This window comes from Hyaena hyaena, unplaced genomic scaffold, assembly GCF_003009895.1.
Source record: "Hyaena hyaena isolate Hyena2069 unplaced genomic scaffold, ASM300989v1 scaffold_414, whole genome shotgun sequence".
In the NCBI taxonomy this organism is placed as follows: Eukaryota; Metazoa; Chordata; class Mammalia; order Carnivora; family Hyaenidae; genus Hyaena; species Hyaena hyaena.
Window position 1 is genome coordinate 1,317,633 of NW_024081044.1, and position 13,360 is coordinate 1,330,992.

The 13,360-nt window shown below is 55.9% G+C and overlaps 1 protein-coding gene across 7 annotated transcripts in view; it reads right to left on the reverse strand.

The window, feature by feature from the left end:
- NFIX (nuclear factor I X) overlaps positions 1-13,360 on the reverse strand; it is a 94,833-nt gene that overhangs the window by 53,026 nt on the left and 28,447 nt on the right. The window lies entirely within an intron of this gene.

Sequence of the window (13,360 nt, forward strand, 5' to 3'; positions counted from 1 at the left end):
CGTTTCACGCACGAATGCGGAATGTAATCTGCTACACATGACACGAGGTAAACCAGATTTCTGTGAGCTCCACCTGCCAGAATAGGGTTCAGCTCCCTCATCTGTTCCATTTGTAAGGTCTCTTTGAGAGGCAGAGTCCTGCGCTAGTTGCTGAGTCTGGGAGTGGGTTTTCAGGGCAACAAGTCCTTGCCCTGGAACTGTATGCCCAGGGGACCCCCAGGGCTCGGCCGGCCGCCACGGTAGTCTGCTCAGGTCTACACAGGAAGCATTTGCCCGAAAGGCGAGGGAAGCAGGCAGGTTGTGCCTCCCGGAAATCCTTTGGTAGGCAATAAGGGATTGGTATTTAGTGATTCCTCCATTTTTATTATCTTTTAATAATGGGCAGAAGCCCCACACCAGCACCAGGCTGCCGAGCAGCCCTCACACCCAGCACTGTCTTAGCTGCAGGAGCTCCAAGCTCTGAGAGGGGGAAGGACCCTCTCAGAAGCCCCTAGATTCCCTAGAAAAAGGCTCCGGGCCCTGGAACCCTACACATAACCAATCAAAGCACAAAAAAATAGGGCCCCAAGAAATGCGACGAGGAGGTGGGGTAAGGGGCTCTCTGCTAGCAGATGCAGCGGAGGTGCAGGGGGACACAGAGGCTCTGCTCACCCTGCCCCCCAACACAGGGCTTCTCGGTCTCACCACTAATGACATTTGGAGCCAGACGACTCCTCGTTGAAGGACCACCCTGTGCACTGGCCTCAACTTACAAGATGCCAACAGCATCCTCCCCTGGTTGTGACAACCGAAAGTGTCCCTGGACACTTGCTCCTGGCGGGCAAAGTCGCCCCTGGTGGAAAGCCACTGTTCTGCGGTGACCAGCCATCCTGGTTTGCAAGGGACAAAGGGATTTCCTGGGACAAGCGGCTTTGAGTGCTGACACCAGAAATCTACTGGTCATACTGTGACAAGTTGGTCACTCACCCTTCCTTCCTCCCAGCCAACCTCAATCCCACCCCAGCCAACAGGCGGATTTCTTCCTCTACCCTCCGGAATGCAAAGAGGAGCTCTTCCCCACCCAACACGAAACTAGGGAACTCCGTCTCATACACCCGAACAGATTACATACCACCCCATAGCTTCTCCTGGGGCCAAACATTATCCTAGTCTCCTCTTTCTTCCCCGGGGGGCCATCTCCCAGTGCCGTGATTTCCACGAGGCTCCCTGAGATGCACTCCAAATTGCTCACATATTTTTTATGTTACTAAGGCCAAAACTGGCCTAAAATGTCGGGTAGGGGAAGCAGCCCCGCCCTGGGGAGGACTTGACTGGGGTGCAGAGCTCCGGTGTGCCCACGGTCAACTCCCCTTCAGCAAGTGGCCCCAGAGCCATGAAGAGGTCACCCAGGAGAGGGGAGGATGAAGAGAGACCACGTGGCTCCCCCGTTCTCCTGTTTTCCCTAACAGGCAGCAGAGTCGGCACCACCTGCCGCACACGAGGAGGGAAACCCCCCCCCAGACCCTCTAAAGAAGAGACGAAGGAAAATGGAGTCTCCTGCCCCGGTGCTGGTTGAACACCTGCGGGTGGATGGCCCGTCTCACCCCTGTAGCCCTCCTGCGCAGGGGATCCCACCCGGTCACTGGTCAGCCTCAGGCAAAGCACAGCCCCCCCAGCTTTCTATCCACTTGTATCCTCCTTTTAAAGGCCTCTCTTTGCTTGGTCCCCCAGGGAGCGTTCTTATTACTATGGAAACAATGATGTCATGTGGCCGGGTGGGGCTGCAGGTCCCTCCCACCACCTCCTAACTAGGTACCATGTCTGCCTACGTCACCACTCAGAAATTTATAGCCCACTGCTGGGTATTTATAAGGTGCCTCTGGTGTGACCACAGATTCAGTGCAAGGCTGGCAGCTATTTATAGCCAGAGAATATACACTTATTACACACACACACACACACACACACACCCCGTATTCTGGGCCACGTGTTATATAACTGCCATTATGCAATAACACCCATTATATAATAATTATGCACTAATGGGGATATAATAAGGACACACTTCTGAAAGGCTGCACTCAGTCAGCCTCCTGCAGGCCACCTCCAGGGATCTCCTGATCTCTCTGCACGCTCTGCCCAGCCCAGAAGAGTCACCAGGTGTCACCCTACTCCCGGCTGTCATTTGCAGCTTCCCCTAGACCAGCTGACCCAGCTGCAAAGCTCTCTCCAGATTCCATCCAGTCCTGTCCCTGCCCCTGGCCTGGGGAGCACACTCGCCTCTCTGCCTTACCTTTAAGCCCAACACAAAGAATTATGATGGGATAAATCCTGGAAGGCCGAGGGACATTTCACCCCATATTAAGAAAGGAAAAACGCAGCAGCCACCGCCAACCCTGGAAGGAGGCTGGAGGGTCCAGAAAAGCCTCTAGGGTGCCAGGCTAGTTGAAGAGCCTACCCCACACAGAGGATCACTCTGGGCCTCCAGGAAAGAGCTGGGAAGCTGGCTCCAGAGAGGAGAGGCCGGGGCCAAGCAGGGCACAGCCAAGCAGGCCACTTCTCATCTGCCCCGCCCTCCCTCAGCACCCCTGCCACACCCCAAGTCCCATGGTGGCTGGGCCTCTGGCGGGGGAGGGAGGGGTCAGCAGGGACCAGGGCCGGGGCCCTGACTTCCACCATCCCTGCCACACTGCCTCAGAGATGCCACAGCAGGATCCTGGCTGCTTAGACCCCAGCGGCCATTCTGCTGGTCATCCTGTTCCCAGGAAGGACAAGCAGAAACTGTCACGGGGGGGAGGAGGGCCAAAGAGGACGGAGATAGCGGCTCTGCACCTGAGGTGATGGGGACACGGCTGGAACGGGCAGGGAATGGGAAAAGTTAAGATCAAGTCCACAGTGGCACTCCCTGGACCCAATGCAATTAGCCCAAACATGCCATCTGCTCTTAGAATAGATATCTCCAGGAGCGCCTGGGTGGCTTAGTTGGTTAAGCATCTGACTTTCGCTTAGGTCATGACCTCACGGTTCGGGGGTTCAAGCCCCGCGTCGGGCTCTGTACTGACTGCCAGCTCAGAGCCTGGAGCCTGTTTCAGTCTGTGACTCCCTCTCTCTCTGACCCTCCCCTGCTCATGCTGTCTCTCTCTCTCTCCTAGAAATAAAAAAATAAAAACATTAAAAAAAAAAAGAATAGATATCTCCATGTTTAAAAGTTACTTCATATATGAATTAATGAAAAAAAATTAGAAGAACTTACACAGACCTGAGAGGCGAATTTCTCTCTGGCTCAGAAAGGTTATTTGGGGAGCTTGTCTGTCTCTTTCATTTCTCTATTGTTTGAATTTTTTAGAAAGAATGTTTTACTACTGTAATAAAAAAAAAAATCAAATACATCACTTAAAAAGAGTCGTGGTGAGGCTCAGGCGACACTTCTGGTGTGCATCCCACGCCGCAGACACAAACGCCTGCCGCTCTCCGGGGTCTGGGACGGGCCTGACGGAACCGCTGGCTCACCACCCAGGCCGGGGTCAGCTGAAGAGCAGACTTCTGGTCCCCGGATTGGTGGCCTCGGCACGCAGAGAGACCGCGACACGAGGCTTCAGGAGGCATGTTCGGTAGAAGGCTCTTAGATGGGCTCATGATTCCCGGGAGGGAGAGGAGGCCGCAGAGGGCTTCAGCCCCGGGTCCCGCTCCCCAGAAAGGGAAAATGGCACAGAACACGTAGGGAACCGGCCGCGGCTCAGAGGTTCTGTGGCTGCGCGACTGACGGGAGAGGCAGGAGGTAGAGGCAGGCAGCGTCCTGCCCCAATCTCTCCGCGTGCTCTAGGCCGGAGGCTCTCGGCTGGGGCAATTCTCTCCCCATGGAAATGTCCTGAGGATTTCGGCTGTCACACCGGGGTGGAGCGTTGCGACTGCCATCTAGCAGGTCGAGGCCAGAGATGTTGCTACCACCCCGCGGCGCACGGGACAGTCTCCACGACGCAGAGCCGTGTGGCCCCAGTGCCCAGAGTGCCATGGTGGGAGAACTCTGCTCTACACGAGCTGTTACCAGTGGTTAAGAGGTCACGTTCCTATCCTACCAGGCGCGGAAACGGGAACATCTCGAGCGTGGGCTAGCGTCTCCTACAACCCAACCCCTCCACGTGCTGGGAGAGTTTTTATGGACACAGATCCAAAGTTTTCAGACTTTAAGAAAGGGGTGAGCGTGAGAGTTTATGTGAAGGGGTGTAAAAGCCAATGCGGAGCTGATGACTGCAAAACTTCCAGCAATCATCTGGTTAATTGGGATAATTACATTCATTTTATTTCAAACTTCAGTTCCAAGCAGACTCCCAGGAAAAGGGCGTGACAGAGCAAGGATCAAGGATCCCAAGATCCAGCCGCGCGGCCTGGCCCCAGGCCTGGACTTCCTGCCCACTCTACCTGCCCTGCCCCACACTCCAGGGAGAGGTGCCAAGAAGCCGAGCTGGCCACAGCAGGGTGGAGGCATTCAGTGGGCCCAACCCGTGTCATGCTGCCTCTCAGGTCAGAGGCAGGGGGCCAGCTGGTGGGGAGGCCAGTGTCAAGGACAGGCCAGGTGCCCGATCACTGTCTCCACCCCACATGCTCAGCAGCTGGGGGAGCCCTTGAGCTGAGCCATAGGCTAGGCTCCAGCCCCGCGGGCTCAGCTCCCAGAGAGCAACGGAGACCATGGGGACCCGCACAGCCTTCTCCTCTGAGACTCTGCCAAGGCCACAGCCATCCCTACGGAGTTCAAGGAGCAGCGAGGCCCACAGGTGGCAGCTGAGGTGCTCAGTGACCCGGATCTTGGGGTCCTTCTGCTGGAAACTCATCGTGTGGCCTCAGCACCATGACGTCTCTGTACTTGGGTTCCCTTCTCTGTAAAGCAGGGATAATAATTCCTGCCCTGCTGTATCACTCAACCATCGTGAGAAGAGAACCAGCTCCGGCGGCCGAAAAGGCTCAGCCAGCTGACAAAAACGAGCTGATTCCTCACTGTCTTTCAAGATGTGGTTCAAACAGGGCATCTTCCAGGAAGACTCCCCGGCCCCCGGGTCTGATTCACTGATCCCCCACGGCACACAGAGACCGCCGTGTGTCACCTGAGCACAAACACAGGCAGCCAGGAGCACAGATCCAAAATCAGAATCGGTGTGACAATTTGGGTGATTAACACATAGACAGGACTCAGCGCGATACCTCAGCCGCACAGGGCCTTCGATGGGAAAAATGGAATTAAAGAAGGGGACGGAGAGCAGGGGCTTGCCCCCTCCTGCGACGACAGGAACAAGAAGTTGTTGGGAGCCTGAAGAAACGGGTACCCCTTAAGTTACTGGATGTCCCCCACACAACAGCAAACAATGTCCCTGACCTGGTGGCAGTGGCGTGCCAGGTCATCACTAAGACATCAAAAGTGAGGAGAAGAGATAGCGCACCCCCTCACAGACACACCAAGGGACAGGCCGAAGTGGTTGGACAGGGGACAAGTCACTTGGGAGACAAGCTCACAAAGAGCAACCCGAAAACATATTTTTTAATCCCCAGAGGGCCAGAAAATCAGTTATTAGATAGCCATCCGGACAAAGTAAAAACACAGGCACCCAGGGGGTGAGGCTCAGTCCAGCCAAACGTCCCTGCCTCAGCCCCGCCTGCCGCAGCCCCTCCGCCTGCTGGGACCCTCTTCTAACGCCAGCAACCCCTCGGCTCAAACATGCTTAAAATGGCGACGGCGGCCTGTGGGGCCGGCGTTCGTCGTGCTGTTTTCCACGGTGCCCTTGGTGCCAAGAAAAACCTATCATCAGAAATGCCATCAGCTATATTTATCTATCTCTCAGCCCCCCAGCCTCCTCCTCCCGTCTGCCAGCCAGGCCCCGCGGAGCCCCCTCACCCAGTGGGCACGCTTCCCTGTTGCTGACGCCCGTGACCACCTGCCCGAGACTCACTCTCCGGCGTCCCTTCCTGAGCCGCAGCAGTCGGGCCTCCACACAGGCACGACAACCCGCTGCCCCTCTTCGTACTGCATGTTGGGACGCACCCACGTGTGCTTAAAGTAGGCACCCCGACGGGCATCGCTCTGGGTGCCTCCAGTCCCCAACTGCTGGCGAGGGACACCCCCCTCCCCCGTCCCCTTTCGGCCTCAGCTCCCTGTCCTCAAAGTCCTCCGTGAGCCACTGGGCCTTGTGGTCCGGGAGGGGCACCCGCGCTGCCGCGTCGCACAAACCATCATGGAGAGACAAGAGGTAAGGGGGGTGAGGCGGGGAGAGCAAGCCTCGGAAGACAGGGGCTTGTCCCAGGCCTCGGGCAACGGGGCAGCCAGGCTGCTGGGTAGACCTGTCACCCCTTTACTTCATGCCCTGACAGAGAGTAGGGAGCCCAGCCTGTATTTGAAGACGCTTAGAATTTCCAAGGAGTGCGCATGCTAGAAGGACCCCCCACTCCCTTCCCGTTCAACCAAGAGGGACACAGTGGAATCTGGGACAATAAAGGGAAAACGGCAAAGTCAAGGTTCAGGACTACTCAAATCCTACAGCTGTGACAAAGGCTCCGACACGGACACGGCTACTAGGGGAATGTACTTCGGTCCCGGGCACGTCAGGCCTTTCCCTACCCTGGCAGTGGGTTCTAACCTGATCCTTCCCACCCTCTGGCCTAGCACAGGCCCGAGGTGAACCAACGACTACATCCCGACGCCCCCCCCCCCAACTACCGCCTCATGCTTGGTGGGAGCAGCCCCCACTTCCTGCGTCAGCCCTCTCCTCAGAAGACCGCCCATCGCCTCGAGCCCCCAACTCAGAAAGGAGTTCCAGGGAACCGACCCCTGTGAGAATGAAGCAACCCAAATAAAAATTTTAAAACCCAGAAGCTCTTTCTCTCCAGCCCCCTCCCCCTCCACTGGCAAATGAAAACAAACAAGAAATCAAAGAGGCCTTTTGTGCGAGCACCGCGCTGACACGGCTGGGGCCTTTGAAAGGACTTCTGAATCGGACACTGAAGGATAAAATAACTGAAGCGTGGCAGCTCCTGAGACAGGGGTGGGGGGTGGGACTGATGGGGCAGAGAGAAAAAGGGGTGGGGAGGGAGCCACCCTCTCCCCTGGGCAGAAAAGGGGATGCTCAGCTGTGCCCTCTCTGCGCAGCTGCTGCGGGCCACCAGAACAGAGGGGGACCGTGGCACGGCCCCCCCACCCCTCTGGCCAGCCCTTCCTCGACACCCCAGTCCTCTGCATCACTAGAAAGTGGCAGAGATGGGCCCTGCCTCCCTCTTCACGGCCCCTGGTGAAGCTCTAACGGGTCTTCCCTCCCCTCCAGCACAGATCACCGCACACTCAGCGCCTGCGGGCCCGCATCTTCTGGAAGCCACCATGAGACCTTCACCCAAACCCTGCCAGCCGAATGCAGGAGTCTCCCATTCTTAGAAGGGCCTCACTCACAGGAGGTTCACCAAGTGCATATCTCATGAATAAAGGAAATTCGACCACCCTTTGGCAGTGCCAGGAAGTAAGCTGAATCCTTGGGAAGTCCTTCAGCATGTCTGTACCCCAGCCCTCCTGCTGCAGAGCGGCCCCGTTTCCTCTGGTGGGGGGGGGGTACAGCTGGTCACCATGCTCAGGGCGTCCAGGTCCCCTCTGGCTTACTCATAGCCCACACGCTGCGGGTTCAAGCTCACACGAGGGTGATCCTTTTTTTCCTTGAGCTACAGCTTCCAACTGGGCCAGCAGAGTGAGCACTCCACCAAGAACCCCTGTGCATCGTGACCAGCGTGGCCCCGACTGGTCGGGCAGACAGGCTACGGACAAAGGTGACATGAGCAGATGGTCAGGGGAGTCCTAGAACGAGGCCAAGCCAAAGGACTGGCCCAGGCCCAGGGGCAACAGGTCACCTGACTGGGCATTTCTGATCTCCTCTTTGGGGTCACATCCCCTTCTTGAGGCTAGCCTGAGCCCCGCCACCCTTCCGTCCCACCCAGCAAGGCACCCCATGTCCTGTTCACAGAGCACGGGCGGCCCGGGCCAGCGTCCCGGGTATGCAGCCTGGACAGTCACACACGCCCCATGCCCGGTTTTAATGCTCTCACTGTTGTCGCACTGCAATCCCTGATCGTTCTGAACTAGGAGCCCCACGCTTTCATTCTGCGCCAGGCCCCACGCATTTCGTAGCTGGAAGGCCCTGCAAAGCCCGTAGCTGTCGTGGGACCTGATCGCGCCTGGAGTCTCTGCGTTCCATACCAAATGCTCCAGTTTAAGAGGGCCTCCAGGAAGTGGTGACCAAAATGGCAAGGGCTCGAGGAGCTGCATCCAATGCGGGAGGCGGGAGGGACTGGCAACGTTTGGCCTGGAGAAAGGACAGCTGCCTGGGGAGAAGGGTGGAAAGGAACCATGAGAGCAGGCTTCAGCATCTGAAAGGCTGCCGTGTTACAGAACACTTAGCTCTCACCCGAGTCGTCCCGTAACAGAAATAAGACTGACAGGTAAAGGTGACGGGGAGGCAGCCTTGGGCTCATGAAATCATAACAACAGCAAGTGCAGCAGCAGCGACGCGCCACTTGCCCGCTATGTGCTGGTCTCAGCCCTCTAACCATTCTCCGGGTTGGACAAACAAGAATTTTACAGTGACCGAAGTTGACCTTTGAATAACAGTGACGTCTCCTCCAGGATGTCCTAAAGGGGACCTTATACTGGGTTAAAAGATGAGCCGTACCTCTTGCTGATCCCATGAATCTGGTTCCCGGGCCCTGCAGTCTAGGCCAGCCCTGCTACCAGATGGTGCTGCAGAGACGCAGACCGGTGGCATTTCTGGGCCTTGAAGAAAGAGGCAGTGGGTGAGGTGGTACAGAGGCCATGCTAGGGGTCAGTCCTCCAAGAAGGCGGCTGGCGCTGCTGTGGTCCCCCCCACGCACTGCCACCAGAGCCACCAGACGGGCCGAGTGTCCAGCAAAGGTGCAGGGGCATTGCTGGCCTCAGCTGCATCTTGGCAGGGCTAACATGGCCGAACGATGCCCTCTGCCACCTCGGAAGGGCCCAGATGAGAAGTCCTCCCACGGACCCGAAAACCAGCACTCAGAGCCCCGAGCTCTGAAGCGGAGAGCAAAACCAGGGGACTCTTACACCTCAGGCGGGTGACTATGCACTTGAAAAAGTGCACTCAGACAAATCCTTAGGTGCTAATCCATCTCCTGTGACAGGTAAGGTCCAGCCGTCCCAGGACCTGGAGGTGAGGAGGGAGGCAGAATCTCCTTTCAGAGCATCGCATGAGCAACCCAGGGGAGCACTGCCTGCAGAGTCGAGATGGAGAAAGTCCTACAGGACAAACGACCCACTTCCTTCAACAGCAGCAACCCCAAAACTGCCAGAAAATAAACCAAGACATGCACCTGATTTTCTTTTTCTTTTTTTTTAAGTAAGCTCTACGCCCAGCATGGGGCCTGAACTCATGGCCCCGAGATCAAGAGTCTCATGCTCTACTGACTGAGCCAGCAAGGCGCCCCTGTGTGCACCTGATTCTGATTCTGATCCTGACCCAGACTAACAAAATTGGGAGATAATTAGGGAAATGGGAACACTGGCGAGGCTGACCAAGCTAAGGAAACTGTTGATTACTTTTAGGTATGCTGGTGATAGTGCAGTTACATCCTTCAAGGCTCCTTATCCTCAGAGATGTGCACAGATATATTTACAGACGGAAAGCTACAATGCCTGGATTTTCTTCTAAACAACCCAGCGTGGGTGGGCAGTGGCGGGTGTGGATGCGTGGAGAGTGGATGTAAGTCGGCAACTACCAGCACCGGCGACGGGGGCTCCTTCTACATGTGAACTTCTCCACCATGAACAAGCCGAGATAAAGGAAAGAATCACCACCCGAGGACCCAGGCTTCACAGGCTTCGACTCGGGCCTGTCAGAGCAATCTGATGGGGAGAAGCTGACATTTCCATTCAGTAAAGCATTTTATTACTTTCGGACTTTTTTTAATTGTTAAGTAATCTCCACACTCTGTTGTGGGCTCCGACGCACCACCCCAAGATCAAGAGTCACATGCTGTATAGGCTGAGCCAGACGAGCGCCCCAGATTTTTCTATTTTCTAGGACCGAAGCCTAGGTTGGGGCAGGTCCGAAGATACCAGATCACATTCGGGGCCCTGCGGAAGCTTTGGAAGGAGTCTAGCAGCACTTCTGGACCAGCTCAGCCATTCTTCCTCACGGACAAGCAGCGGCCTCCCAGCCCCACGCTCCCCTGTGTCTCCAACCACCGGCCTGAGGGCAACCTCTTTGGATGGAAGGGTGAATGGCTGCGGGGTTGCATGGTAGGGTTCGCTGACCCCACTCTGCCTCTACCTCCCCTCCTGAATGGGACAAACACATGGCAAGACTCCTTCCCAGCAGAAGGCCATCCTCAAGGAGACCGTAACACACCCCAGCTGGTCTTTTGGACCTCATGCTTTGGAGCGGAGCTCCTGACATCACACACACACACACACACACACACGTCCTTTATTCCCTCTCCAACCATGCCACCTCGTGAAGCATCACATGGGGCAAAACAAGAGCACACGAGGGCCACAGATGATGGTGGCACTTGGAGGTAAAGCAAGGCCTCCATGCTTACCACCATGTCTAGTTCGCTTGTTGCCAAATCCAGCACCACCAGCTCGGCCTAGATTGGGTCCTTCAGCCCAGTCTTAAGGAGAGAAACTTACTTCTTTTAGAGAATCCAAAGTAACTCTTGTCTCAGTCATTGCCACCCTAGCCCCGACTCCTGGTTTATACAGGGAGGAAGGAGCAAGTGGCACCCTGCTGAGCATGTCCAGGGGTAGGGTGGGGGGCAGGGGCAGGAGAAGGCTGTACTGTCAGACCGATAGTTTCGGGGAGCTCAGCCAGGAGCAGACATTTTCTAGCCAACTGGGGCAGCTTGGGGAGAAGACTGGGCCTGCTCTTCAGAGTCTTGAGATCATCTACCCAAGGCCCGCCGGCGGCCCATGCTGCACCGACTCACCCCTACTCCTCCAGGGAGGCACGTGTGAACTAGAGCAATCCCAGCAAGAAATCCTACCTTCCTTGAAACTATCTGGAGGCCTGGGAGCTAGAGTGTAGATGAATTATTTTGAAATGACCTCGGTTCTCCACTCCGCTTTTGTCAAGGAACTGGACCTCAGCCGGGACAGAAATGGCTGCGGCCGCACTCGATGGGGCATGAATTCACTCATATTCCCGGGCAAATGATCTCATCGTAGCTGGGGGGTGGGCGGGGATGCCTCCTTTCTCACGACACCTGCCCGGTTGGTCCAGGAGCCAGGAGGCCGGCCAGAAACAGTCTCCTTCCTCACACACGCTTACCTCAGCCCCGTGCTGGCAGCCGGCAAGAATCTGGCCTAAAATAAAAGAGCGCAGGGAAACAGCTCGGCAACAGGGATCTAGCTAGAGAGCAGGGTAGGAGGAAGCCAGAGAGGGGTGAGCACTGATCTCCATCTCAGTGGCCCGAGTTCTAACACCAGAAGGGGCAGAATCCCCTTGCAGAAGGTCTCTCTGACAGACACAAACCCAAGGCTCCAAGCCCCCCCACCCAGGTGCACATACCCTCCCCTCTCTGACTTGCTGTAGAAGACAGAGAATGAGAGGATAACTTTAAAATGTTTTCTTTTTTAGTCTCATTTCCAGAAAGAAAAAGGACGAACGGAGAGGACTGGCAGTTGGTCATTCATCATGAGGGGTCACAATAGTGACACAGGGCCAGATGCAAGCCTAGAAAGATCCATGAAGGGACGAATGACTGCAGGGGCGGGGAAGAGGGGAAGGTGTCTGCTCCCTCCACCAAACTATCAAAGCCACCACTCAGAATGAGAGAGGATGTAAGTAAGGGGAGAGGGCTCAGATACCACCTTCTCGTCCAGTCCCCCAAGTTTGCCAGCATAGAAACCCTCCATGCTAATCCTAGTCAAAGTTACTTTCCCGCCGCAATGCTAAAAGTTCCCCCAAATTTCATTTCTGGATTAAGTCACACCACTCCTCCCAACTTCCCAAACAGGCAAGGGAGTGACCACAGCAGAAAAGTGAGTTGCTTTTCTTTTTTATGAATGAACAGGAAGGAAGACGAAGAAACACACACACACATACACACACACACACACACACACACACACACTTGCGGGAGAGAACATTCACTAGAGTTGAAGTTAAGCCACATTCTGTTACATTTGCATAAAGAGAAAAAGAAGGGAAACAAGGGGGAAAAAAATACCGGAATAGTGGAAAGGAAAAACACACACACACACACACACACACACACAGAGAGAAAAAGGTTTGGTAGCCCTCTCATTACAAGTTGGTTGCGCATAATGTAAACACACTTCTGCCTTGCTTAATCACAGAGTGCCGCCCGTTTAGGTTTCAAAGGCGGCAGTAAATTGGGCGTAGCTGAGTGGAGGCTAAAAATTAACCAGCCATCTCTGTTTCAATTTGTAAGAAAACAAAAGCGGAAAGAAATTATAAAAAGGGAAAGGGTGGGGGGAAGGCACAGAGGAAGAGAACTGAACCGCCCGGACCCAAAATGCCGGGCAGAACTGGAAAAGCAACGCGGAGAACTGGGACTACTTGAAACACAAAAGGAAAAGGGGAATTTGCAGAGTTTGGGGATTGTTAGCTCCTTTCAGACCACTGCCGCAGCCCCGCCACTCCCCGACATGCCTGTGCTGGAGACTGCCTCTCCGCTCCCCAGCAGTGGAGGGGGGGACCATGGGCATCCGTCCTGGGGTCTCCCTGCTCGGAGGGGAGAGCGCAAGGAATCTCATGCTCCTTTCCACTCTCTATGAAGTCAAATGACTTTCCTGCTCACCGACGGCCAAATCCCAATCCCAGTCCAACCGGCTCCCGCCCGGGCATCTGGGCCCCAGAATCTGCCCTCCTCTGCCTCCTCGCCTCTTTCCTTTTCATCCTGGCTCATAACCCGGGGTTTTACACGCCCCTCTCTCCACCGAACTGCTGCCCACCCCGCTTGTGCCAAATCCCGCTTTTCCCCAGGACTCGCGGGGAAGCCGCAGGCAAGCCGGCACCTGGTTCCCAATGCCTCTTCTGACTCATTTTAAATCTGGGCAATGAGCGATTTCTGTACACGTGCGGTGGCGTTCATCACCAACTCTCACCATTGCGGGTAATTCCGGGGCAGCCTGGCCCCAGTCCTGAGACCTGCATCGCCTTTGGGGTAAGGTGAGTGCTCCAAAGAGGGAGGTGTACGGGCAGTCCCGCCGGTAACGGGGCAAGGGAGCGAAGTAGGAAGAAGAGAGAGCGAGAGCGTGGAGGGAAACAGAAGAAGGTAAAGGGAACACCGGACACACCGCCGCCCTGGGCAGGCCGAGCGCGCCAGTGAGGCCTATTGCGTGTATCCTTCGAAAAGAAGA